This window comes from Vidua chalybeata, chromosome 5 (assembly GCF_026979565.1).
Source record: "Vidua chalybeata isolate OUT-0048 chromosome 5, bVidCha1 merged haplotype, whole genome shotgun sequence".
In the NCBI taxonomy this organism is placed as follows: domain Eukaryota; kingdom Metazoa; phylum Chordata; class Aves; order Passeriformes; family Viduidae; genus Vidua; species Vidua chalybeata.
This window is the reverse complement of record NC_071534.1, coordinates 193,248-219,665: the sequence shown is the minus strand read 5'-3', so window position 1 is coordinate 219,665 and position 26,418 is coordinate 193,248. Positions and strand designations below refer to the sequence as shown.

Sequence of the window (26,418 nt, the reverse complement as noted above, 5' to 3'; positions counted from 1 at the left end):
TTCCCAGGCATTTCTAATTCACCCCTTGTTGTGCTATCTATGTACTTTATCACACAGGGTTACTCTGTGTCAGGTATTAATATTAAGACACTGTGCCTTGTCTTTTGTAGGAAAGTACATGCTCTTATCTAAATTGCTGAGACTAATAACTTGAAATATTGTCCCTGCAAACATACTTGAATGGTGTATATTGAGATAACCAGAGCTTTTTTTTTTTTTCCCTTCTCCCCTTCCCTCCCAGCGAGTGAACATAAATTAAGTCTCCACAGGAGTTAACCCAAGCTGCTTTCCCAATTTGGAGGCAGGGAAGGATTTTGTCCTGTACCCAGGTAACTCGTGTCCCTGACTGGGACCACACCCAGCACCAGGCAGGACTCCCAAGGGTGGCACAGTCCTTTTATTCCCCAGCAAACCCCTGCCTGCAGAAACATGAGCTGGGAAACAGAGCTGCTTCCCTCCTGGATGTTTCTTCTTTGCAAGTAAACATTATTTTACACAGTCCCTGTTGCTTAATCCCTCTGGTGGGCTCTGTGCCTTGGAACTTGGATACCTGACAACTAAATTGTTTTCAACTGATAACTGCCCTAAGGATGCCCCCTCTGCTTATTATTTCTTTGATCCAGATAAGCATTTGGTTGTTTAATCAGTCACAAAGCTAAAGCAGAAAGAGAATGTTGAAAAGCCTTACAACCCCACATACTTAATTTAGCCTATAAGCAATTTCTGGGCAGAAAGGGAAAATTTAATTAACTCTTCTCTATAAAAACGCATAGTAAGATGTGTAGCAAGATCTTATACATTCCTTTGAAGTTTGTCATACATTCCTGAATACCTCTGACAGCCTAAGAAGTTATGTGTCTGCTTCTGATTAGATAATTGAAATAAATCTACACCAAATAAATTCAGATCTCTTAAAATAAACTGCAGAGGTACATGAACTTGGTAAAATGCATGCAGTACTTCAACCAAAATGCATTTTTGAAAAAATCAGCTATCAAGAAGGAATTTATTTCTCTTTTTTTTTTTTTTTCATGCACGGGGTCTGCAGCTAGTGTCCAAATTTTAATCCAGACTTAATTCCAGTCAGTACCAACTACTGTTACGTGTATTGTAAACCACTGCAGCAGAGGGAAATAATCTCTTTTACACTTAGTACTTTCTCCATTTCACACCTAACAGTTAAATGCTCATTAAAAATTACAGATAGCACAGTGTCAGTCATTTAGTCCAAATCCAGCAAATATTTGCCTGCTATTTCAACTTGAGGCAACACTATCAAAGCAGACTGAACCTATAGGGAAGAGCACTGCTTCATATGGTCAATTTCAATTCACTGCCTCCAACCCAACAAGCCATCAACCAATCCAGGTTGCAATACTGGTTTGGCCAGACTACAAAGCCTGGAAAGGGGGGGTGTGTGTATATAGGTAATATACTACAATGCAATAAATACATAGACCCAGACATATTACATAAAATGGAAGGTGGCAATAAAATTGCATGTATTGCTTGGCAAGGAGAACAAGGAGAATTTGAGAGTACAACTGGGTAATAAGTGGTTAAAGCCATGCAGCTACCTGAGACTCAAACAGAGCACACAAAGCTTCCCAGGAAGCTGGGAGTGACCACACAAACCTGAGTCATGCTGATCAGACAGCTCTTATCAGACTTATCAGTCAGGTAGCCCTGCCAGTCATTGTGCAATGCCCTGCTGAAATCACAAAGAGGATGACACACATGGGATTCAAGATGGATCATCTTGATAAAAGTCCTCATAAACATTTTACAGCAAGATGACCAAACAGACACAAGAGCATGCTGCAATTTCAGCTGTGTGACAGCTCTTGCTAAAATGCTGAGATGGTATCACACTTCATGCAGCCAGGAAGTTTTTGGCAACACATTCTCCAGCTCACAGCCATGGGGAGATAATATTCCCCTTGTCCTTGATCCTGGGACACGGCCAGATTCAAAAGCAGGCAAAGAGGGCGAGTTTAGGCAGTGGGATAGCACAGAGCAAGGGTTGCAATCACGCAGTCATCTCTCTACATTGCTCAGGAGCAGGTCCAGTCCAAAGCACAAGTGGTGATGACAAGATAAACTCACTTGTAGAATATCCCAGGCCACCAGCCCTGCATGAAGGTACATGAAGTCATCGAGGTGATGAAGTGCCTGACATTTACAGGGAGACATCGGAAAATGGTGATGAAAGATGCAACAGAGAAGCCTAAGCAAGCACTCATTTGGAAACATAACTTGGAGTCACAAAAGAGGAAGTTAAAAATGTGTCCTGGAATCCTACTGAGAAGTCAAGACTCAAACTCATGGGCAGAGAAAATGGAAGCAAAGTACTGAAAACACAAAAAAAGATTAAAAATTCTACATTAAACCTGGGTCTGTCTCAAACTAACCCAAGTATTCAGGTGAAAATTTCCTTCTAAAGGCTCATGTGGTGGCAGATCCACCTTCTGTTACTTTCCACGAGATTCACACTGAGCCAGTTAATCACAGTCAGAGCAGAAGTCTGATACTCTGCCATGATGTGTCCTACCCAGGACATCAACTCTGGAACACTGACCTGGGGCCAGAGCCATAGAAATACATTAAACATTTTACCCTGTACCTATTTTAATGCTTTTCAATTAAAAAAAAAAAAAAAAAAGGTGGAACTACAAGCAGACCTGTCACAGAAGACAGCAAGCCAATACGGTCTACATACAGTTTACAGAAAAGTACAAGACAAACCTTTGTTACCAAAACACTGATGATGAGTAGGAAGATAGTGTGGATAACCATCAAAAATTTCTGGAGAGCAGAGAATTATATAAAAATGTACATGTAACATCATATGAACGCCTTTCACTACTTTTTATTCCTCTCAGGACTTTTAAGTGTAGTTATTTGGTTTTGGGGCATTGAGAAACATGGCGAAGGGGGTGGGGGGTGGATTTTCCAATCACGTTTTACCATCAGATATGTGAAGTCTCCATGCTAAACAGGAAAATATTATTTTCCACCAGATGGAGCAGTGCCACAATTAACAAAATTGCCACTACTAGTCTAAAATAGGCTGAATAACATCACAACTAAATGGAAATATAACAGCCTTCAAAACCTGTGTTAAACAGTTTATCACCTCCAGCAGTGCCCAGAGCTGGTATTTCTGATTTCAGTTCCACAACTGTATCATTCCAATCACCTATAAATCTTCTGTTCATCCCTTCCTAACCTCTTTTTCCCAGTATTATTTCAGACTGGTGCTTCAAAAACCTGCACCCATCTTCCTTCTGTCTGTCCTCTCTATCACTCCTCACAGCTCTGCCCTCCTCCTCTCTCATCTCAGACTTGCAGATCCAAAGCCATCTTCATTTCTTTCCCTCACATTTCCTCCCAATTTCAAGTCTCCTGCTAAATTCTACTGTCATTTTTCATAATTATTTTCTCTTAGCTCTCCTCAGGAATATTAATATAAACCTAGGGAAAAAAAACACTACAAAAATAATAATTAAAAGACCCTAAAATACAGAACTCACAAAATTTTCTGATTCTTTGTAATATCTGCTTTACTTTGCAACCTTCCCAGTCACTTGGGTTCATAAATGCCACAGAAGAATTAGTCTTCTCTTTCACCCACACCCATTTTCTTACCATATCACACTTGAAAAAAAAATACCATAAAAAACTCATCCACCCTGGCTTCTGCACAAAAGTAAGCATGTAAACCTCCTAAAAGGAATGGGGTTTGGTTTTCTAACTCAGGCCCACATTGTCTTATAAAACTATTGATCAGCTGTCACTAATTTGATCTCTTGATAAATACCTAGTGGAAGATAGTATTTCTTTATTCCTAAAGCTCTAAAAACAAAACATGGAAGGCGGAGAAAGTAAATTCATTCCATTCTGCATAAGTTATGTATAAAGCAAGCATTAAATAACTTCTTCTTGTTCTGTCACTGAGGTGTCTACTGTTATGTCTATTGTCTACTAAGATATTTTAGTGACTCAAGAACACATTTAGTACCTCTGTCGTGATTAGTTACCAAAATAGCTTGCTCTCATTCTGGAGATGCAGCAGAGCAGTACATCTCCAGTGGATGTCAGTCATTAATGTGAAGTTAAATCCACAATAAATTCCAGCCTGAAAGTCTCCCATTGAAGAACCCACCCAGAAAAACCTCTAGAGTGTGTGCCTTGCTGGATACCCCCAGTTTCTAGTCCCTTAGTGCATGGAACCTCAAAAGCCATTTTGAAATAGTCCAACAACAGCCTTCATGTTTGGTCTCCAGGAGCTCATTTACCACACATTTTATTTTGTGTTTCTTGTCTTTGCAGACATCTCTGGATCACTTTTCTGTGACAGCCCCAGACAAGCTCATTAGCACAGTTTATTGACCATTGTAATAAAGTTATTCCTGTTGGGGTTTTATTGAAACAAGCTCAATACTCCTGCTGCAATAGATTTGCACTTCAGGAGGGATCAGAAAGGTTCCAACTTTGTCTAGCACTACTTATGACTCTGTGCACACATAGTCCCCATATCAGTTTTTAGATAGAACTCGAGGGGACTTCTTAACTACAAGGAAGAATTTTAAAACCCCCAAAACTCTGGGCTCTGTGACATAAGGCAGATGTCACATTTTCTTACCACCACCAAGAGAAGAATCAACCAAACATTGTTCTTCCAGCAGTTCATCACCCTGAGCATAAAAATGTGTGTCTAATTTGCTTGTCTGCTTTCAGATTCCAGCTATTGCATAGGATTTTCTCTGCTAGAATCACAGAGCCGGTTAGTAGCCAATATCTGTCCCCAAGGAGGTACCAAGATTTGATTTTTATTAGAGTCTTCTATATTGCTCATACACAGAAGATACAGTCCCTCATTCAATTTATCTTGTTTCTTAATATATGATTTTGGTTTTGGCTGCATTACAACAATTTATCTGAACAGAGTCACTTTATTGAACGACACAGATTGCATTCTACAGCTGCCTTATCTTCATCACTGCTCACTATCCCCCCACCCTCCTGATCCTGGTATCATCTGTGCTTTTTATCTGAATTCTAAGTAGTAGCAGCTGTAATATCACCCAGTAGTAACTCTCCTTCACTTCTCCTCCTCACTTCATATTTTTTCCCCGAGTTTTCCAGTTCTGGAGCCCTGTAATACCAACTGTTCAAAGAGACCAGCGTGCCTGATACACATTTCCCAAAATCACGCTGGAATTCCACAAGGACCATCTGCCCAAGGATCACCAGATCACTACTGACAGAGAGGGCCAGGCCTCCTCTGCTGCCCCACTCCTCTGGGACAATCCAGTCAATCAGACAATCCCAGAGGAGCTGGGCTATTTTCATGCTGCAAAGGCGTGTTTATGGCAGTCACGGGTTACAGGAGTGCAGCCACTGTATATTCTGTTGACCTTGGAAATTATCCCACCATTGATTTTATGGACAAAGCTTCCAGGCCCTGCTTCTCCCGCCACCCCCACACTGTAAAAACCTTTTTCAGTGAGGGACGTGGGTAAGGAATTGTTTTTCTCTCCTTGTTACAGTGTGTTAACTTTTCTTCTTTTCCAATTAATTGTTTTGGAAATTTTAAGAGTAACAGCTAGACAAACAGCAACATTTTTAGGTATGGGACAGGGCAGACCACAGAATTTCTACAACCACTGAGTAAGTTCAAGGAATCTCTAAAATATCATTCTTGCATGTAATTTGCAAGAATGTGGATAAATGCAAATATTTGATAAGTACTTGTATTTTTCCCTGAGGTTTCAAACACAACAATGAAACTGGAAGCCTGGAGAACTTGGAGCATTCCCAGTACCTACTGGATACTCTTAACCTCTAAAATCTCCACTATATAAATGTGTCATGGGTTTGCTGAGTAGATGTTTATATGCACTTCCTGTTTCAGTGCTAACTTTTTCATTACTGGAAAAAAAAACCCAGAAACTCTCTCACCCCCTGGGAATCACTTTCCATTAAACAGGCTTTAGATAGACTATGTTTTTTCAGATTTGGAAAGAAAACCCAAATGAATGTGTATTTTGAGTATCTTTACTCATTTTACAATAACAGTCCAGGGCTGTATGGCTGGAAAAATTTGCAAATTTATTTTTACTAATCTACCTCCTGACACCTGATGATGCTTTGCACCAATGGAACACAATTTCCTTAGACAGGACCTGACAGTTTTTCACTTGCTCATACGAACAGTTGTTATAAATGAGCAGCCCTACCAATAGCCTGCATAACAAAGGCCAACCATTGTGTGAGTATGAAGCCTGCACACATCCCCACTTCCTAACAGCTGGGCTCTTTCAGGGCAGAAGTCTGATAAAAGCTTCTGTTTGGGTTATTTCTTCTAGAAAGCAAATTAATTTCATTTCAACACCACTCATCCAGTACTTCTAACAAGCCAGCTTCCAATAAATTATATATTTTAAGAAACATAACGTGAAAGATCATGCCAAGTACCAGGGTAGCTCACCATTAGCATGTTTTGTCATGATAGAAATCAGAGGACATGGGACAACCAGGAACTGAGTACAAGACCAGAATCTTCTTTTTATTACTGCCCTAGGCTTGACAGTAATGGGGAATCATTGGAGAAAGAATTAAAAACCTAAAAAGACATAGGAAGGACAGCAGTAAATCAGCAATCTAAAATAACTCAGCAGATACTGTTTTAAGGAAATATTCCAGATCACAGCATTCTGAAAAATTCTTAGGTGACCAGATTTCAAAGGGAGGATGAACTGAAGGAAAAGAAGATAAATTAAGACATGGGTTGGTGATTTAAGCATCCCCATCTGGACCAATATTCTGTCTTTACTTATTTGACTACAGCCAGAGTAAACTGAGTTTTAAAGCATGCATCTGGATTTCTACCAGTGAAAGCTAAAAAAACGAATGTCTGCTTTTCTGAAGTGTGATTTCTGAAAAACCCTGACTTCCAAAATGCCACTTCACTTTAACTGGTTCATGCTTTTAGTGGTACTTTCAGGAATAATAGTATTAACTTCAGCTGGCTCACAGTGACACTTTCACATTTAAAAATCTGTAGCAATCACTTATCAATCATTCATTGCAGCCTTTTTGCTTTAGATTTTCTTTTCCCTGCCTGCCAGCCACCATCGTGCAATTTCTCAACACCTAGGGAGAAGAAATATCTACAGCAATGAAAGCCTCAGATAATATTCGAATATGTTTAGCCAAGTGCAAAATTTGTCCCACAGTGGCAGGTTCAGCCTTTAGAGGAATTATTCCAAGTGGAAAACAAGAAACAGCAAGTTACTTCAAAAGTAAAGAAGCCAGATGTCCTATACAACCACAGTCATGTCTAAGTATATGCATTATAAAAACCTCTCTTTTCTCTCTGAGAAGCCTCTTGAGTTTCTGTCACTGTTTCACAGCACTCCAGGTTTCACTCTTTCAGCAGAACGTTGCAAACACCCCCAGTGAAGGTGAATGTGAGAGGTTACTGCAGCCTGACAAACTGAGTGAATCCAGGGCTGATGAAAGGTGCTGGGTATGAATTCCTCTATTTAGAGAAAGTTACAGCAGACACTAAGCAACACAGATTTCATTATGCTTCCCTAAAGACACCACTAAGTCCTGAGCAGTAATCTACTAAAGATTAGAATGACTATACACAGGTGTAGTGGAAAAATATGTCTTCAGAACTGAACTGAAGAGCATTTCCTGAACACTGCTGGAATATATTGCTTTGCATGCCTTAAATCACTGTGAAGCTGTCAGAGAGCAACAACTCTCAGTAATTTCTGACTTCAGCTGGATCTGACCTTACAATTCTGCATCACACTGTGCCTTTCATTGCCCAGAACTTCGAGTCACGTAGTCTCATTTAGCAGGTATCTCTCTAAAAATGAATCATCAAGTAAAGGCAAGGAACTCAATTCAAACTGACTATCCAATTAAGTATCTAAGCTCCTGGTAAGTTTTAATAACTTTTATTTTCCCAAGTCTTCATCTTTTTCAAAATTAAGAATCATCAGAAGACAAAAAAATTCAGGAGGTTCTTTGGCTAGTGAGAGCTCTTGATTCAAATGTAGTATCTCGCTATGACGAAAAAGAAAAGACACAGCTTCCACATTATGGAACATGCTACACTTCCTTATTGCTACTCCTGGACCTGAAGGATCTGCTCCTGCTTTAGCTGAAGTCAATATAATTCAGTGCAAGACAATTGCCCCTGTCCTTGTGAAATGGCTCCAGTGCAGTCCAGTTTCACCCTCTCTGTGCAAAGATTGAAAGGAGAAAGAAAATGTTGTCTGGTACTTATGGCAGAGAAAGGCACACCACGCCAAGCAGCACTGGCTGAGCTCAGGGAGGCTGGAGAAAGCTACCCCTGGTATCCTGTTAGATTCTCCCTGTAACTCATTTCACCACTAGCTTTCCATGCCTGCCACCCCTGAGGTAATGAGTGGATCAATATGTGGTATTTAATTCAAATATATTTCCCATAGGAGTTGCTTTCTCCTCTCACATAAGAGAAATAATTCCACAGTGGTCAATCTCGCTCTGTGTGCAAACAGCACCACCCCAGCCTCCCCAGTATAATTAACTGACAATAATTATATAAAATTACTAATTATATATCATTATTCCACCTAAGTGGATCAAGAAAGACTTCCAGGGAAAGATGAAACCTCTCAGGCCAACACACACAGCCATGGTGGGGAAGGGTGGTCCTCTGAGGTTTTTAGTTCCCCAACAGTTGCTTCCACACTGCAGTCAAGCATTTTGAACTGCATCCCTTATCAGCCTCAAGCCACTGTTCATTGACTCAAGGACAGAACATCTAAGGAGGAAAAATATAAACATTCCGCCAAGTTGTTGGGGTTTTTCTTCAAATCAATTGAACCATAACAGTCCAAAATATCTATTTTAACAGCAGCAACACAACAAAATATCTTCAAGATATTTCTGTGAAAGAAAAACAATTAGAAATCTACCAGTCTAAATGTCATTTGTTTAATTTTTTAACACACCACATAACCCTATTAGGCAGTGCATATTGCTGTGTGACTTATGAGCATACTTATTTATAAGACACTCAGCCTGACAAACATTCTTATTGTAGCTCCTTCTTACTTTAAGAGTGCTTGGAGTCTTTTAGAAGTCAGGTTTCTGAGGGGACAGGCAAAAGGGGAGGGCACAACTACCAACTGTCCACTGTGTCCTCTTACAGGATCTACACCACACTAAAGATTCCTCAAAACAAAGGTTTCGGGAGAACAGACTCTCAAAATGAGCCTCAAAATGAGGCTTGTTCAAAGCCTTGCTAATGCTCAAATAGGATGACCAAGAGGTAAACTTAAATCCTCTATAATTCTTTCACAACTTTAACCCCAAACCATTCCAACTTCTGCTAATTAAGTAAGCCAAAAGTACCTCCCAAGTTCACTTCCAAGTTGCTCTTCCCTGCCCTCGAGTGAAGCTCTTGCAGCGCATGTCCATTCTGCACTGCCTGCATGCAAGTTTCCTTTAGTACCTGCAGAAGGTATCCCAAAAAAAGGGATGAATGAACACCTGTGTCAGACCTTCACCTTTACATGGAGCCTCTCACTGGGATAAAAGAGCAGGACTCCACACGACTCAGGTGCAGGCTAACTAAAACAGAGACAAGGCACTTTGCTGCTCCACGGCACCACTTTTCCCTCTCCATAAACCCAAAGAGTTACAATCCTGCAACAGTGGGACTAGATCTCCTGAGCTTCCTTCAACAGATATCACAGACAGATTTTATCCTCCTTGCTATTTGAATGTATTTTTCACATTCTTTTCAGACGGGAGGACCCAAAGGGCAATCAGGTATCTGTTCTAATGTCACACAACTCGTAATTTCCAGTATCCTACCCAGAAAGTCTATTCTTTCCAGTCACACACTGGCAGAGAAGCAAGATGTGTGATGAGCAAACTTCAACGAAGACACTCTTCAGTGCAGAGAAATCATGGATTGATTTGATCCAGGTCATGGAGGCTAGACATTGCCACACTCGTTTATTTATTTTTTTTTAAGTCAATGATACCAACTACAAGCTTTAATACACGGGCTCCAAGCTACTGCCATCAATATAACTTGTATTAAAACCCCATGCTTTCATGCATCCAGAGCAATTAGGTTTGTGTAAAATAAAAACCAAAACAGATGCCCAAGAGATGTAAATCAGTAAAGACCTACTGATGTTACAATGATTTATAGAGCCCAGGAGTTCAGCTTAGTGAAGCTTTCTGCGTTTGGCGTTCTCAGAGCACACACAATTCTCTCCCTTCCCCTCCTCAGATTCCCATCAAATGCAGCCCTGCAACAGAGCTGTTCTTTTCCCAACTTGGCTTCAACTCATGGCTGCAGCTCTCAATAGTATAAAACCTGTCAAGATAAAATATGTTTGGGGACATACAATCTCTACTGAGCATTTTATTGACTTAACTCTACCATTTCTGAAAGGCAGCCAAAATTCTTTAAGATTTTTAAATGACTTTGTTTTCCAAATATTATCCATGGACAGATATAAGAACACAAAAATCCTCAGTTGTTTGTGTAATTTGACTTATGTGCCGTGAATTGCCCATCATGATATATTAATTTTCTTTTGCAAGCAAACAAAACAAATCCCAGCTACAAGTTACTTGGGACATACACAATGCAGAGTTATCCTGGGAACCATTTAGAGCAGGAATTTTGCCCACATAATATCTGCAGGTCATTCAGAAACTACAGTTTTGCTTCTTTAAAAAAAGGGCAAGCCAAAGCAAAACAAAATCCCCACAAAGTTTAGGCAGCTTTTATTTTCAGATGCTGCATGAGGTCCAGGATGGTTAAGATCAAGATACAGAGTCGTTAATGATGCCACAAAAACACTCCCAGTAACATCTCACAGAGAAGAATGACTCTTGGGAAGACCAGAATATGTGAGAACAAGAATGAGACCACCTCTCAGGAAGATCCCACAGGTACTCTTGTCCTGTAACATACCCTGGCTACTCAAGACAGTTGTTCCTAAATGTTAAGCCTCCCAGAAAGCAGTTCTAAAAACCACAATGCTCTAAATTGAGACTGAAATTGTAAACCTAATAATTTGCTCCAGCTGCTTGAATTAGTGATCCAAAAATCAGTTGGTCCACCTTACTTCAATAGGTGTTCTTTGTGAGGAGGAATTTAAACTGCTGAAGTGGAAGAACTAGAAACCTGCAAGATCAAAGAGAAGGGACAGAAAAGCTCAGCAGCTGATGATGGCCTTATCTACCACTAGTTCTTGGTAGGCATCACTTTAGTTAATAACATCACAGTGCACTTATCACTTGCAGGGCACCTTTCATTAAAGGACCTCTAAACACTTCATGGGCCCTAATTAAGCCTCAAGCTACAGCATTCCTGTGAAAAACAGCTGTTGAAATTTCCAAAAGGTCAGGAAACAAGTGTGCTCTCATAGCAGATTAATAAGGTTCTATCCACAACAGGAAGTGACACCAAAGTCTGGACAATAAGGAAGAGACCCACACCAGTGCAAGCAGTGCTTTGTGCCAAAGAGAGATCTTGTCCAGCCTTTCATGATCTTATTTTCACCACAGCAGTCACTGACCAACACTGAAGAGCTTTGCTGCAGTCAGGCCTTTATCTCTGCTATTGCAGAAATCTCAAATATATTTGCTAGATAAGCAACCAAGGAAAAAAGGGCAAAAATTCTGCTAAAGCAAAACCAAAGCAGCACCTGTGATGGAGTTCAACAGAGCCCCATCTCCTGCTCTAGCAGACTGCCACCTTGAAAGAGATCAGTCACAGCTTCAGATGCTCAGATGTTCTTGAAGATTTTATCAAGTGTTCCATTTTGAAGCTGCCCACTTAACTACAGTTTTACCAGAGATTTTGAAATAAAAAAAAGCTACTCTCACCAAGATGTTTTAAACAGAAGAAAATAGTGGGAAGATGTGTCAGAGGTCAGATCTGCAAAACTCTAAAGTTTAATTCACTTTAATGTACACACAGAAGAATGCAAAGCAATAATTCTTTTCCCCCATTCTGCCTGCAAAGCACAGCTCAAGCCATCACCTCTGTCTTCTGACACTAGTCAACTATAAGAAACAGGTACCTTAATGTTAAACCTGGCCAGCTGTAACACATTTGCTAAAGTAATTACATTTATTTTTACAGATTACATGGGTTTAGGTTTCACTTACTGATGTACTAGAAAATCAGAAGTTTCAATTTTGCAGCTGAAGTTCAGCACTGTTATAATCAAAGACAGCACCAAGTGCCTAAAGCTGCTAACCATACACACATTTTAAGAACTGAAATACTGCAGCTAGCATGTACTACAGGATCTATATTTCTTATCTGATGGCTCAAAGTAACTTATATTCTTTTCTCTTTTTCCCTCTCACATTGCCAAGGCTATGATAATTAGACAGCAATTACCTAAATGTTTGAATCTTTGGTCTCTGTCAAATGAAGCCTTTCTCAATCTACATAAATTTATGCACAAGAGATGATGTTATTCTGAGGCTGATGTCAACAGCTGAAGGTCCTAACAAAATCTGGTACTACTGGCCATGGAGCAGTGACTGAGCTGTTTGAAGACAAAACAGAGCATTCAGAATGACGCTTCAGGTCCCATTCCCCTCAGTGAGCACAACTAGAAGCCAGGAAATGTGAAGCCACAGAATGCACTCCGATGGGTCAAAGTCAAGGGCAGGCACATATTTATTTGGGCAATCTGCATCAGTTGTAAGCAGGAGAAGAAATGCTAAAATAATATTGAACAGGAAAAATTTACAAAAATCCCCACAACAGCCAGAGCTGCTCTTTTAGAAGAGTAACTCCCAATCCAAATGATGACAATTAAAAGTTCCTAAAAGCACTGTTCTGGGGAAATCCAGATTATATTGTGCATGTGCCATGGGACAACCCAGAAGAGGAATGATTACTGTCAAAAGCTGCTGGAAATACCATGCCACAGAGTATAAACAGGAGAGTGCCTACAACTTCTGATGTGGAACTCCTCTAAAGGTATTTTACTGTCCGTAAGGGTCATCTCTGAATATTGTGCTGGGGTTTCCAAAGCAGACATTTTTTTTTCTAGAACCCTTTATTTAGTTCTCTAGTGAACATAGAAGCTTTTTTAAATCTTAAGGGAGAGGGGAGAAACAATTGCTTTTTTATTTTTTTTTTTTTGCACCACTTTGAGATTTATTCTGTAGAATGACAAGTGGTTAGAAATTAACTTCAGAGTAAACCTGGACACAGATTGCTCTGGCTTCAATGCAATAAGCAGTATACTGCTGCAATGCAATTGCCCAAACGCTATTTAAATAAATTGTCCACAAGCTTCATGCTGCTGTGATATTAAACCAGAAGTAGCAGAGATCAATAAAGTGAAGCAAAAGACGTACAAAGTTGAGCAATCAGGTAAAAGAGGAAGCAGTCTGGGACAGCACTGTCACTCAGTTTCACGCAAAACAGCATGTTTCACACTCTGCCCTCTTAGTGTGGCTGGCACACCCCAAAGTTTTGAAATGGAACCCTTGCCCTGATAGAGAGAAATTGGATGTGAGCACAGCTGGCTTCCCAAAAGAGATTTTGGGGATTATTGAATTGAAAAGGTGAGTATTGGGTGGTGAATTGACTTAATTCTTCAATATAATATAGCAGTTCAATATTTAATCCCTTAAATTTGCAGGAAAGCAGCTTACTTCTATTCAGTCTCTTTTGTTTCTATCTCTTAAAAAAAAAAAAAAAAAAAAAAAAAAAAAAAAAAAAAAAAAAAACAAACAAAAAAAAAGGATATTAATTAAGCTTGAAAGACTTCTTACTTACAGTGGGAATTTGAACTTGAAATTGGACATCCCAGTCAAGTTTTTTGCACAATGCTTATTGTAGGTCACATTAAAATAGCATGCAATGGACTGGAACAAGATTCAGCTGATGCTATCCATATAAACATTGTAAACAACTAATTGCATTTTTTTAACAAAGAAAAAATGCATAAACAAATTCCACTTGCAGAATCAGTGATTTCAGCTGGGTGGAATTCTGCAAATGCCTCTCCTCATCAAGCAGCCAAGTTGGGTAGCCACTAGTGTCTTTATGAATACTGAATAGGGGCATTATGTCCATACAAAAAATGCATGTGGGGAAAGAGGACAGGTCATCTTTCATGCACACAGGAACACCAACACAAGTGGAGTGTGTTTGTTTTCTACTACTCATAGAAATGTCAAAATGTAATTTATATCTAAGATATAAATGAGACATTCTATCTCATCAAAATGGCCCTTCAGTTGAAGCCAATTGCACCTGTATAAATGCAAAGTCACATGCAGTACATAAAGATTTTCTTTATGGTACTTCAGAGATATTTTTGTGCTCCTTTGTGCAGTAGGCAGCACCAAAGTTATATGAGAAACAGCTGTTCCTATGTGCCCTCCTGTCTTTCTGCCAGCATAAAATTCTACTTGTTCATTTCTGACACACTCGTTTAGACTCCTGCATCGCTTTTGGGCGTGGCAGGAATGGATGCAGCCCCATCTGTCTGGTCCTACACTGCGTTCCAGCACTGAAGTCCAGCTTCCTCTCAGGCCATCTCTTCTCCAGGCTGCACAAACCAAATTGTCTCAGCCTTCTGCCATAGGAGAGCTGCTCCAACCCTCTGATCCACATGGTGACCTCCTCTAGATTCCCTCCAGGTCAATGTCCTTTGGGGACCCCAGACTGGAGGCAGCACTCATGGGTGAGGTCTCCCAGAGCTGAGGGGCAGAATTGCCTCCCTTCCCTGCTGCCCACGCTGCTTTGGATGAAGCCCAGGACATATCTGGCTTTCAGGACTGCAAGTTCACACTGCCAGGTCATGTCCAGCCTCTCCTCCACCAGCATCCCTAAGATATTGCAAAAAAATAATCCTATCCTGGCCAAAACTTGGACACCTATGGATATTATTCTCTAGGATGACAGCATATTTTAGACCTTGTTGTAGGAAACAGAAGTCCCAGCCTCTGCCCCTCTCTCTCACTGACTTTCCACATGACCTTGGCCATTTTTGTCTCAGTTAAAGGACCTACAACACAGTGTTATTTAGCACATACAAGGCAGACTGAATTTGGTAAGCAGCGTTCAACTAAAGACAATATTAAAATAGAAATATGGGGTGGTTTTTAAGACATAAGGATGCTGGTAGCAAGCAGAAGAAAAGGATTTCTGTGCTGTATTCAAACATGAGCTCTCCCACTGGAGTTTCTCTCTCAGCAGCATTGAATTTGCCCAGGGGAAAGATCTAGGGAGAACTGAAAAACCTCATCCCAAACGCTTTCAGCAACAGGCTCTCTACTTTGTGCTACCACTGCAAAGCTGGCAGGACCCTGCAGCTGGCAGAAGTCATTCCTGCCTGATGGCAGAACAACATCTACGTGAAACAAGTTGGTGATCTCAGACCAATTATGTAAGAACGTATTTCAGCATCACCACTGGAAATAATTAGCAGTTGTATGAACCACAGGGACACCAGCTTCTGATGTGCTTTTTCTGTGGACAATATAATTAGCTTTGGCTCAAACAGTGAACACTTCGAAACCTGTAATAGGCTGAGAAGAGGCTTGTAAACCCACTCTCTAAGAGCTCGCCTTAAATAAGCAGATAAGGCCATTTAAAACATTCCCTATATTTTATTGCCTTCCCCCCCTCAATTTTGGGCTACAGATCAAGCTTAATTACCATCATTCTGCTTTCCTTCAAGTCCTCAAGGAAAGTAAAAATGAAAGTTAACACTACTGGATTCCATAGTCTTAAAACATTTTCCCTCTATCACAGGGAGTGCACAACATCAGCTGCAAACCACATTGCAACGAAACTTCACCACACACCTGAAAACATCACTGCTTCACACATTAGGTAAAACAAAAGGCATCTGAAAGCAGTGTTTGCACGGGTGGGAAATCCTGCTTAAATCAACTCTGCCCCTAAAGCACAGCATTTGAAAGCTCACACCGAAGAGGCTGCAGGCTCTTGTTCCACGTGTGCCTGTACCTCGGGTGCTGCTGTACAGGAGAGCTGCAAGCAGGGCTACCAAAACATAAGGAAAGCAACAAGCCAGAACAGCAAATCCCTCTCATGTGTCCTTTACTCACTCTTAACCAATACCTGTCACATCTTCAACTGCATTTCCTCACACCCAGAAAAACAGCAAAGCCCATCCCACAGCTGCAGACTGCCGCTGTAGCACCAAAACATTCTTCTTAACTAACACCTCTACTGGACCTGAAGAAGTTTTAATGTTCTTCTGTCTTTTTGAGACCATAGCTACATTTTCAATAGAGCACAGCCATCTTTCTCCAATTTTGCAAGATTTAGCTGAGCTTGAAAGAAGATATAATACTACCCAGTTCTGAAGAATTGACTCAAGAAATATACAGTTCTTATTTCACTGCTTCCTTCTGTATTTTCAAGGCAGAATAACTGTACATGTGGTGCTTTTGTCTGAACTGGTTTCACAATCAAAACAACTTTGATATGGTTAAAAATAAGAAGCCAAAAACATGAAGCTCCCTGAGAACAGTCTAATTTTGCTGTATTTTCTAGCCGTATAATCAAGGAAACCTGAGAAATCCAATAAGAAAAATGCACTCTAGCACTCAAAGACAATTCTTTGGTCCTCCCTGGCACATTTTCCCTGCAGTCCATTTTGGATTTACACAGGTGCTACTCAAAGCAGAATTTGGCCTCCTTCTCTCAGGTGGCCTGACACATTTACTGCTGTGTGCAGATATGCCCATATATTTTATATGTATGTAAAGCACATTTCCCAGACTAAAACCCTCTCCCAGAGAGTCTCCCTAGGTCTCTGTCTGATTCTGGCTTCATTTACTCCCTTGCAAATGAAAAACATTTCCATTGAAGCAGTGAGGTAACACTTGTCTTAAACGTGTGTGAGATCATGTCAGAGCCATGGTCCATAATAAAAGCAGCTGCTGGTAACTCTTCTGCAAGTTTCCATTCATTCATTCATTAGGGTTTTTTTTTTTTTTTTTTTTTTTTTTTTTTGCTTGAATTCACATGAGCAATATCCATGGGCCAAGAAACACATTTTAGAATGATAGCTATTTCCCCTTGCTAAAATCTAGAAAGTGCAGCAAACTATCCCAATCCTCGCTGGAAAAAAAAAAAAAAAAAAAAGAGTTTATTGTATTTTGTTAATAAACAGAGGTGTTTATGGACAAAACATGTGTGAATGTACTTTTGGGAATTATCCTACACTGCCTGCAGGATACGGACAAGATGACCTATATATGGCTTTCCCAGGTTTTTGATTTTGCGGGGGGGAGATTGGTGTTGGTTATGGGGATTTTTTACACCTATAGCTTCTGGTATTTAATTCTAAATTGGGAAACATTGAGTGTACCTATTTAAATTCAGCCTCAGAGATCCCTAAGCATAGAACCAGGACCAATGAAACCAGTTCTGTGCCTGCTAATGCCAACAGCCTTTCCATCAGTGACTTTCCATTGCCTTGAAGGGTCACAGGAGAGACAGAAATAACGTGCTCAGATTATAATGTTTTTTCCAGTTCATCACACCAGTCTCCAGGCTTTCAGAAGTGTATAACTGTATTTTGTCATGTAAGTCAGATTCATAGCCTGTCACCACTTCAATCCATTCATTTATAACAAAACATATTTCTTACATATACAGTAAATTCCTTTCATTTTTCACTAAGATGAGCTGATCTTTATCAGATTCTCTGATACAGAAGGCAAACACACCATTACTCCCTCTCTACTCGTTAATATTGTTTGTTATATATTGACTCCCAGAAAGGAAATCACATCTATTTAGAGATGATAGTGAACAGAGTGGGGGGAAAAAGGCAAAACAAAACAAAAACTGCCTATTTTTGAAAAGCAATTAGGTCACTATGGCAGATGGCACAAGAAGGACAGAGTAGTTTTTGGTCTGACAAGTGAAGTAATAAACATCTTTACTGACCAGTACTAGTTTACTAGTGTAGAGCAGCAGAGTTAAACACCATGAGCTGCTGCAAAGCTTCTCTACAAGTAGCCAGAATGAGATTGCACAAACACTGACTGGGTCACAAATCAGAGGAGGAGAAAACCAAAGGAAAAATTACTCCAAACATGCTTCATTTAAGAGGTAAAAGAAAAATAAAGCAGTCGCCCCTCTCCCTTTAGAATCCTGGAGACAGTAAAAATAGAAGAAATGAAAAGCATTTTTGACCATGCAATAATACTTATTGCATTCAATGGGATTATTGCTCAAGGGCCTTTTCCAAAGGCTCCAGATGCCATTTAAAAAGCTGATATAATGCAGGGTGTCTCACAGTGCAAATCCTGAATGAAAAAATATGAATGAGATTAGATAAGTAGTTATTTTGGTCTCCAAACTGGCTACCCCTGATCTTTCTAAGAGCTGGAAAACAGAATTATTCATGTGCTACTATTGTACTACCCAACAGTCACAACTTGACCATGCTTCTTGTGGCCACATTAGAGCTCCTCAGTGGGCAGCTCTTAGCATGATTTTGTGAAAATAGTCAAATGCCACCTCCTCAGAAGCACTTCTGGCCAGAGATGAAAAGTACTTGCTGGTTTCAAATCCAGGCAACCTGTCCTGTGGCAGACTCTAACACCCATGTCAAACATGGCCTCGAAACATGAGCGTGGTGTGGAATGAGGTGTAATCTGGGAAATCCAATTGATCCATCAGCCCTCCTGGCCACAGTGATGTGGGTTTTCAGCAAGATTATATAGGAGATATCAGAGAATCTCTAAACTTACAATATGACACAAACAATGTGTTTCTAAGATAGTCAATGCAAAACAAACAACAAAAACTCCAGAAAATCGCTGTCAAGCAAAGTACATCTTGCCTTAAAGTAAATTATTGCACTTAAACTGCCTTTCTCCATGTGAAATAAAATCCAGCTACACAAACTACTTTATCCCCATGATTTTGATGGCAGAGAGTACCAACCCCCAAACAAAATAAACTGAAAAGCAAGAATGTAAACACGACTGTGCTCCAGTGACTTTGCATCTCAGTGTTGTCTGTGTAGGGTTTCACTACCTAGAAACTGATGTGGTGGAAAGAAAACCCCTGAGAGCTGTGTGGAGCACTGGGAGCACTGCAGCTCCCATCTGCAGCACATTGCTCCCTTCCTCCCCCCAAAACTCATCCCTATTTATACACACACATGTATTTGCTTCACTCCTGTGGTCCCATCCCTGACCCTGGAACACTGGCATTCAATCATTGTTTTTATTAAAGTTAGTACTTTATACTTAGTGAGAATGAAATTTTGTCCACTAATCCCAGTTTTTAGTTATATAAATGCACACTAGGTGCACTGAAGACCAAGGAACTACATTTATATATGCACTGGTAAAGGAAATGTTCTTTTCTTGTTTGGGTTATATGGGGGGGGTGGGGAGAGGAAATAGGCTGGTGTGTCTGGTTTTAGAAGGAGAGTTAAGTGGCAAACAAAACTGACTCAAGTTTACAGGGATCTAAATAAAGGAACAAGAAAAAAAGCTGCTCACAGAGCTTCTAATAACACACAGCAGAGAAAGCAAACTACACACAAAAGTTTCTGCTTTTCCTTTTTATTGTCAATATGCTCCTTGATTGCATACTGTGTCCAGTGAATAATCCATTTACTACTGTGGTTGGAGTGAATGAAGCTCAGACCTTTCCCATATATGGCAGGGCCTTTTAATCACCAGGGAGCAAGGAGCAATGGAATTTTCCTGGCTTTCTGAGTTTGCAGTGCCCTCTCTTGTACGAAATATCATTTCCCAGTGAGTACGTGTTACTGGGATTTTGACCTAATTTCCTGCTGTCATTGTCCTTGGGGGGATGTGTAGAAAATCAAACAAAAAGGGCCAACGTCTTGATAGCAAGCAGCTCTCAGGGAATTCTGAATTCCTCTAATTCAAGGAAATCCAACAGACTAGATCCAATGTATATTTAAAAAAACCCTCAGTATCATTTACATCACTAAATGTATCCCAAGTACAGCCACTGAAATGAAGTTCAGATTCAGGCCAGCTAATGTCCAGGTTACTCCCTCATTTTCACCAATGCAGCAGAAAAGAGATTAGTGGTGTTTTAAATTACTGGGACAGCAGTAGGGTAATTCTCAGCTGGCCTGCTTTTGTCAGTATAATATACATTAGCCACAGAAATGCTTGGCTCTGTATCATCTGGATTGCCTAAATACTCGTTCATATTTACAGCAATCAAAATGCTGCACTTCAGTCTTTATAATCCGAGCTCTGTTTGAAGTGGCAAAGCAACAGCTGTGGCTTATCAGACATCTGAATGAAACTCCTCATTTTCATAGGAGGGGTGTGGCTCTGCACATGGGGATATGCTGTTCCCAAAGCCAAACAAAGCAGCAAAACCCCTCTCCTCTCTGCAGAGCCAGGGCTGCAGCCCTCCAAAGTGATGCTGACTAGAGGCATCCTGCAGCACCAGAGCAGGTTAAGCTGTGCAGATAAAATGAGAGCTGACCAAACAATTCTCCAACCCATTCCTATTTCCACACATTGAAGCCCAGCTCTTGGAGTTTCTTTTCCAAACCTATGAGTCTTAACTAGGCCAGAGCAAAGCCAAATTTTCCCCAGCTCAATGACTGTTGAAATTGCTGAGAGAAATGAGGTTATCATGAGGTCATTAGAAAGGTGCAGATAAAATCCTTTGCCTCCTCCCTCTGCAGCTGAACCTACTCAGACTGAGAAGAAATTGTCCTCAGTACAGCTGATATTAGAAAATGATGGTCTGGGCTATCACACTAGCACTGCTAGGTCCTGTGAAATTGAGAGGAATTATAAAAGGTCATGCCTTCGTGCTTCTGGGATGAAAGGTTTTACCAGGGTGAACATTGTGGCTCAAGGGAAAAAAAAAAAAAAAAAATCAAGTGAGGGCCATTTCACCATTAGAGAGCTCACTGTCAAAGAAAAGAATAAAGTGGGAAAAGGGTAGTAATATGCCCTGTGGCAGTGAGACAGGCAAGAGAGAACATCAAAGCCTTGCAAATAAGAAACAAACAATGGCCTGATCACAGACTGATTCATTTGGGCAGAGCTGCCTTTGATGAAGATTGGAATCCAATGGGCAGCAGCCTGCAGGATCTAACCTTGACTTCTGAAGGAGCCCAGGAACTGCTGCTCCTGCCTCGCTGGGTGAGGGTTTGTCCAGCCCTGCTCTGCTCCTCCCTAGGCAGAGCCAGCTCCTTTGGACAAGGACACAAATCAAGCTGCCAGCACACTTCAGGCCCTTTGTTTGCATAGCTGTCACAGGTTCAGGCTCCCTTAGCCATTTAACAAATCATGAACACCAGCTCTTCCTCACACCGAGTTACTTAACTTTTAGAAGGGACCTGGTGATCTCCATACCTCTTAGGTCTCCACAGTTTTGGGGGAAGATTGGGAAGGTCACACATACATGTATGTGCAGTGACACTGGCTCCCTGCATTTAGCAATACCTTTCTTCTTCATATCTGCTGGCACTTCTGAACAGATCCCAAACCAGAGCATTTACAGCAAAACTTTATCTTCACAGACCTATTTATAACCCTTCTATGAGCTAAATTCCAAAGATATTTTTTTTTCTTTGCCATTTAAGGACATAAACCAGAAAATGTGCAAACGGGTGGGTTCACACCCTCCCCAGCAAGTCTCAAGGGAAAATGCTCTTTATTTGTATTCTGTACACAAGAGGGTGTGGAAACATGTAACATTTCCATTGCCTGAAATCTTTCCCTAATATTTTCCCCACTGCAGCTTGGCCTGGCCCCAGGGGTTTACAATTTCAACTGCTCTCATCAACATGAGACTGAGCAAGCAGATAAGGTCCAGCAGCTTGCTGAGTAGTTTTGCTTCCAAGCTTATGTCACTATGGTGGATCTGTAAGCAAAAGCTGCCTTTGTGCATTTTTGGAGCACACATGACAGCTTCACAGGAAGACTGGTCCAGATGCAGCACAAACAATTCAATCTTCAAGCACACAGGAAATGTCCTCTAGACATGACAGCACAGCATCACCACTGAGCCTGTTCTGCCTTCACCTCATTCCCTGGCTTCAGCGGTTTTATATCTATAATCTAGAAATGGAATACATATCTGTGTGAACACACCAAGAAAAAAAGTCTAAGATGATCTGGGAAATCAGTCAAAAATAAAGTTTTAGCCAGTGCCTAAACCTGTCATTTTGGTATTGCAAATTCTTTACAAACACTGATGAACTAAGCCCCAGCAGACCCATGGGCTAAATACAGAAAGGTACAGCTTATCCTTTACTTGGAGATAGAGAAATAGACACACAGCCATTAAGTGACTCACCAGGTATTTATGACCACAGGAAAAAATTCAAAGGAGAAATTACTCCAGTGGCTTAAGATATTGCTGCTTTTTCCCCTTTCTTTCACCTGCTTCCTCAGCTATTTGGTCCTGCCCTCACTGCAAGCCAGCAGGACAGTCCCCACAAGCAATTCTTCTGGCTTCAACACTGCTGTAGAGAAGATTTTCTAATCAGAAGGTGCCCCTATGCTTCATGGACAGAGTTTTCCCCTCTTGAAGGGCAGGAAGAGGAAAGAGACATCAGTTTGTGGTGGAGGTTCCAAAGGAAAAATGCATGGAAAGGAGCACTTCCTTAAAGCAGGATGTAAACCACACAGTTAACATACCAGCTGAATAACAGTGTTACATTCCCTAACCTTTTTGGTTGATCCAATCTGTTTCAAGAAATATAGGAGCAAGCTCCCCCGGGGGTGGGAGGGATCCCAAATTACAGAGTACTGAGAGTCCTTCCCTGCTGGGCTAGTTGAATGTACAAAAGCGTCAGGAAAGAAAAAAAAAAAGTTATATAGTTCAACAGTCCTGTGACCTCGGTGTTTCATCCAGACAGGTCAGATCTAATATGACCTTCAAATGCCTCTGAGTCAGATTTCAGCCTTAGCCAAATCCTTGACAAGCAGCAGCTACACCTTCCAAGCAGGAGCAGCACCCCAAGAGGAGGTGCCTACACATAGGGTAGGTGACTTCCTTCCAGCACATTGTCCCCAAATCCATTCTCGCCCATTTAACCACTCAGCAGCTCTGCACAAAGTCAGCAAACCATCCCCTTTCCCAAAGCACGCACCTTTCCCAAAGTAGTAAGGCAGCAACTTTCTCAGTAGAAGCTGCCAGGGGGTAGTTACTAAGAGGAGACAATTTTTAAAGAATGAAAGCTCCCTTTGAATGCAGGCTCCCACTCTCTGCACTCACAGGCCTGTGTGCCTCAGGCTTTGTGCACCTGGAGCCCAATCCCACAAACTCACTATACAGCTCCTCTCAAAGGCAAGGAAAAGCTCCCAGGACTGCACTTCCCCTTCTGTCCTGTTACCTTTTTTGGTGCTTTCTCCCACACCCAGGAGAGTCCAGACGAGCCTGCAGATGGACAGTTATGCTCTCTTGGCCCTCTCATTCTTAGGCATATATGGTTTCCTGTCCCTCTGTGTTCACACACTGGGATCAAATGTTCCAAGCTGCACCCTTGGCAGATAAGGGTTAAGAACTCCACTGATCTTTAATACAAAGTAAAACTCAGGCAGCCCACAAGAATAGGTCTCATGTAAGCAGCTACTGAGAAATCAGAGTATTTTCCACATTCCCAGAACATTCAAGTTCTATTTGTCCTGCAGGAAGGAAGTCCTGCAGGCTCTCACTTTTCTACAATGAAAAGATCACCCCCACAGGCAAGGCTGCTCCAGCTGTGCAAAGGGAAGTGTGAAACAAGGAGGACTTCCAGTCAGTCTCCTGATAGAGCCTCCCTGGCATCTTCATAGGACAGAAGCCATGTCCTGGCAGGCAGCCATGAGAAAAGCCTTACCCTACCTTTGTGGTCTCCCCACCTGGAATAAGCAGCACTGCTCCCTAATCCTCAATGGGACTGAGCAGGTGCTTTGTGCCACATGTGGCCCCATGAACGAGACCAGTAAAAAACCTTCCCATCTAAATGCACTTCAATTTTCCCTCTAATACCAGCCAGAGGAACTTACACCCTTCCCCACTTTCCTTTCAAACCACCTATCTTTCAGTGTCATTATTGCATTGTGTGTATCAGTGTTGGACACTTATTTCTATAAAAGCTCAAGGGAAGTGACCCCTTTCTTGGGCTGCTCCATGCCAGAATAATGCTGTGAGTATATGAAAAAGCAGTTGTAGAAAATCCCTCATTCTCCTAAAAAGTGTTTACATCACTCACTGTCTAAGTGTATTCAGAGTACACAGGACTCCCATTGCATCAGGCCCTGAATCCATTAATGATGGTATTGATTTCACCAGGACTAATCCTGTGAATGAAGGCTGTGGAATTGATCCTCTTGTCATTGCAAGTGGCAACAAAGAGGAGTTCTCAGGACAAACAAATTATTTCAATCGAGTCTTTTGTTCACAGACATGTCATCTGGTATTTCTTCCTTCCCATCATGACTTGGAGCCATTAGCATATGCAGGTTTTATTAAGATTGCCTATCAAAGCAGCTTCCCCAGAAAAGGCAGACCTATCATTTCTTGAAATATATTGAGAAAAGTTCTGCCCTGCTTTACCTTATTATCGATTACCTTTACCTCATTACCAATTTAATAAAGCAAATGGACTAAAAGCTTTGTTCCATTTGTAATTTATGTTAAAAGAGTCTGTTCTGTTGATTTTGGTGTGTATAGTTTTAGGGTCCCATCCTGTCTAAACGGCAGGAGAAAAAGATGAGACCTGCTGCAGATGAGGACTTTCTGCTACATTTAATGCAACAGAAAAAGAATGGAGGCAGAGTCCGAGGGTTCTCCAATGGCAAATCATACAAACACAGTCATTCACAGTATGGTATCTTAAATAGACAAATTATAATAAGTACATGGTTCTTACAAAAAAAATCCCACTCTGCCTCCTTATTTTCTTTGAGCTTCTGCCAAGGAGGGGATGTGTTATTTTCCCAAATTATTCTCCTGTCTGCCTTTTAGCAGGGGAAGCCTTCTCAGGCAAAGTTGTACAAAAACTGTCCACTCTGAAAAGAAATTCTCCTCTGAAAACAAGTACTCCATAAAAAAGTCATTTTAAAACAGTTATGTTTTCATTCTTCCAAACAACATTTGACATATGAGACAAATCTGTTCTATCCCTGCAGGTCTGGCCAGAGATTAGCAGCTTGGTCAGTGTCTGCAGCTACCAAGCATTCATCTGCAGCTAACTCCCTTCCTCCCTTCATTTTCCCAGCCCTTTCCCTGAGAAATTCCCTGCTATGCAGAATATCATGCTATCAGCAGCCAGCCTTGCACAATGCTTTCCAACTGTCCCAACATGTCAAAGAAGCTGGGAAGGGGAGCCTGCTAGCCAGCTCTCCCCAGCAGCACTGACAAACACAGAGCCAGACTTCCAAGAGCTCCAGTCCCACCCAAGTGCATTCTTTAATCCCCCCTTTTAACAGGAAAGACAACTTCACAAGAAACATTCTGGCAACGCATTGCCGTGCATCTTGGAGGCTGAAAACAAAAACTGATGCCATCTATTGTCAACAATACTTCTGTGAAAGGCTGCCATGAGGGACATCTGCTTCAGGGAGTATCAGATCTCTTACATTAACCAGAGCTTTACTGTATCTGTATCAGTTACGCCATGAGACTGCCCTTGCAGTCGGGCTGCCCTGAAAGTCCACATATTAAGTCGCAAAATTAAAAAGCAATTCACCAGACCTTAACACATTAAAAGCTTACTCATCAATAATGCTTCCCAAAAAAAAAAAAAAAAAAAAAAAAAAAAAAAGGGGGGGGGAGTGGGGGAAGAAAAAAAAAAAAGAAAATAAGGGGTAGATAGGTTATTGCTCCACCAACAAGCCCACCAAAGGATCAAAAATGGAGTGGTGGGACCAGCACTCATCGAGGTCCAGCAGGGTGAGCAAACATGCATCCCCTCTCCACCCGAGATCTCCCTTAGTTCACGACGAACATCTGGAAAGGGGGGGGGGGGGGCACAGAGAGAGAGGAGGAGAGCAGAGAGAGCTCCGGCAGCTCGTTCAGACCGCGTGCTGCTTAATCTGCAAGGCAAAGGCGGCGAGCCCGGCTCGCTCCAAGGCAAGCACGTCCCGAAAGCCCTTCCTTACCTCTGGCTGCAAAGTTTTCAGCTAGTAGAAGGAAATGAATAACTGGCTGCTTGGGCAGGAGCGCAGCGAGAAGGGCGCACCAGCAGCCTCGCACACACACAGCCCTATTCAATAAAAGTGCAGCTTTTCCTTGGCCCCTCCCAAAAGTCAATGCTAAGTGAATACATATCCCTTATGTTTACAATTGGCAGGCGGCGGAATGCATTGTCCTCAATTTATTCTGATGGGCAGCCAATGGCTGCGCACAAG

The 26,418-nt window shown here is 41.4% G+C and overlaps 1 protein-coding gene across 7 annotated transcripts in view; it reads right to left on the bottom strand.

Annotated features, from left to right (window-relative positions):
• CALD1 (caldesmon 1) overlaps window positions 1-26,418 on the bottom strand; it is a 227,403-nt gene that overhangs the window by 145,542 nt on the left and 55,443 nt on the right. For 2 of the 7 annotated variants that reach the window (XM_053943505.1, XM_053943506.1), the window contains exon 1: window positions 26,170-26,330. The exons of 1 other annotated variant lie outside the window; for it this stretch is intronic. The gene's annotated coding sequence lies outside the window, so the exon portion shown is untranslated. Of the gene's footprint in view, window positions 1-26,169; window positions 26,333-26,418 lie in introns of those variants that run through there. 4 more of the 7 variants (XM_053943511.1, XM_053943509.1, XM_053943512.1 and 1 more) reach the window with 4 other exon arrangements.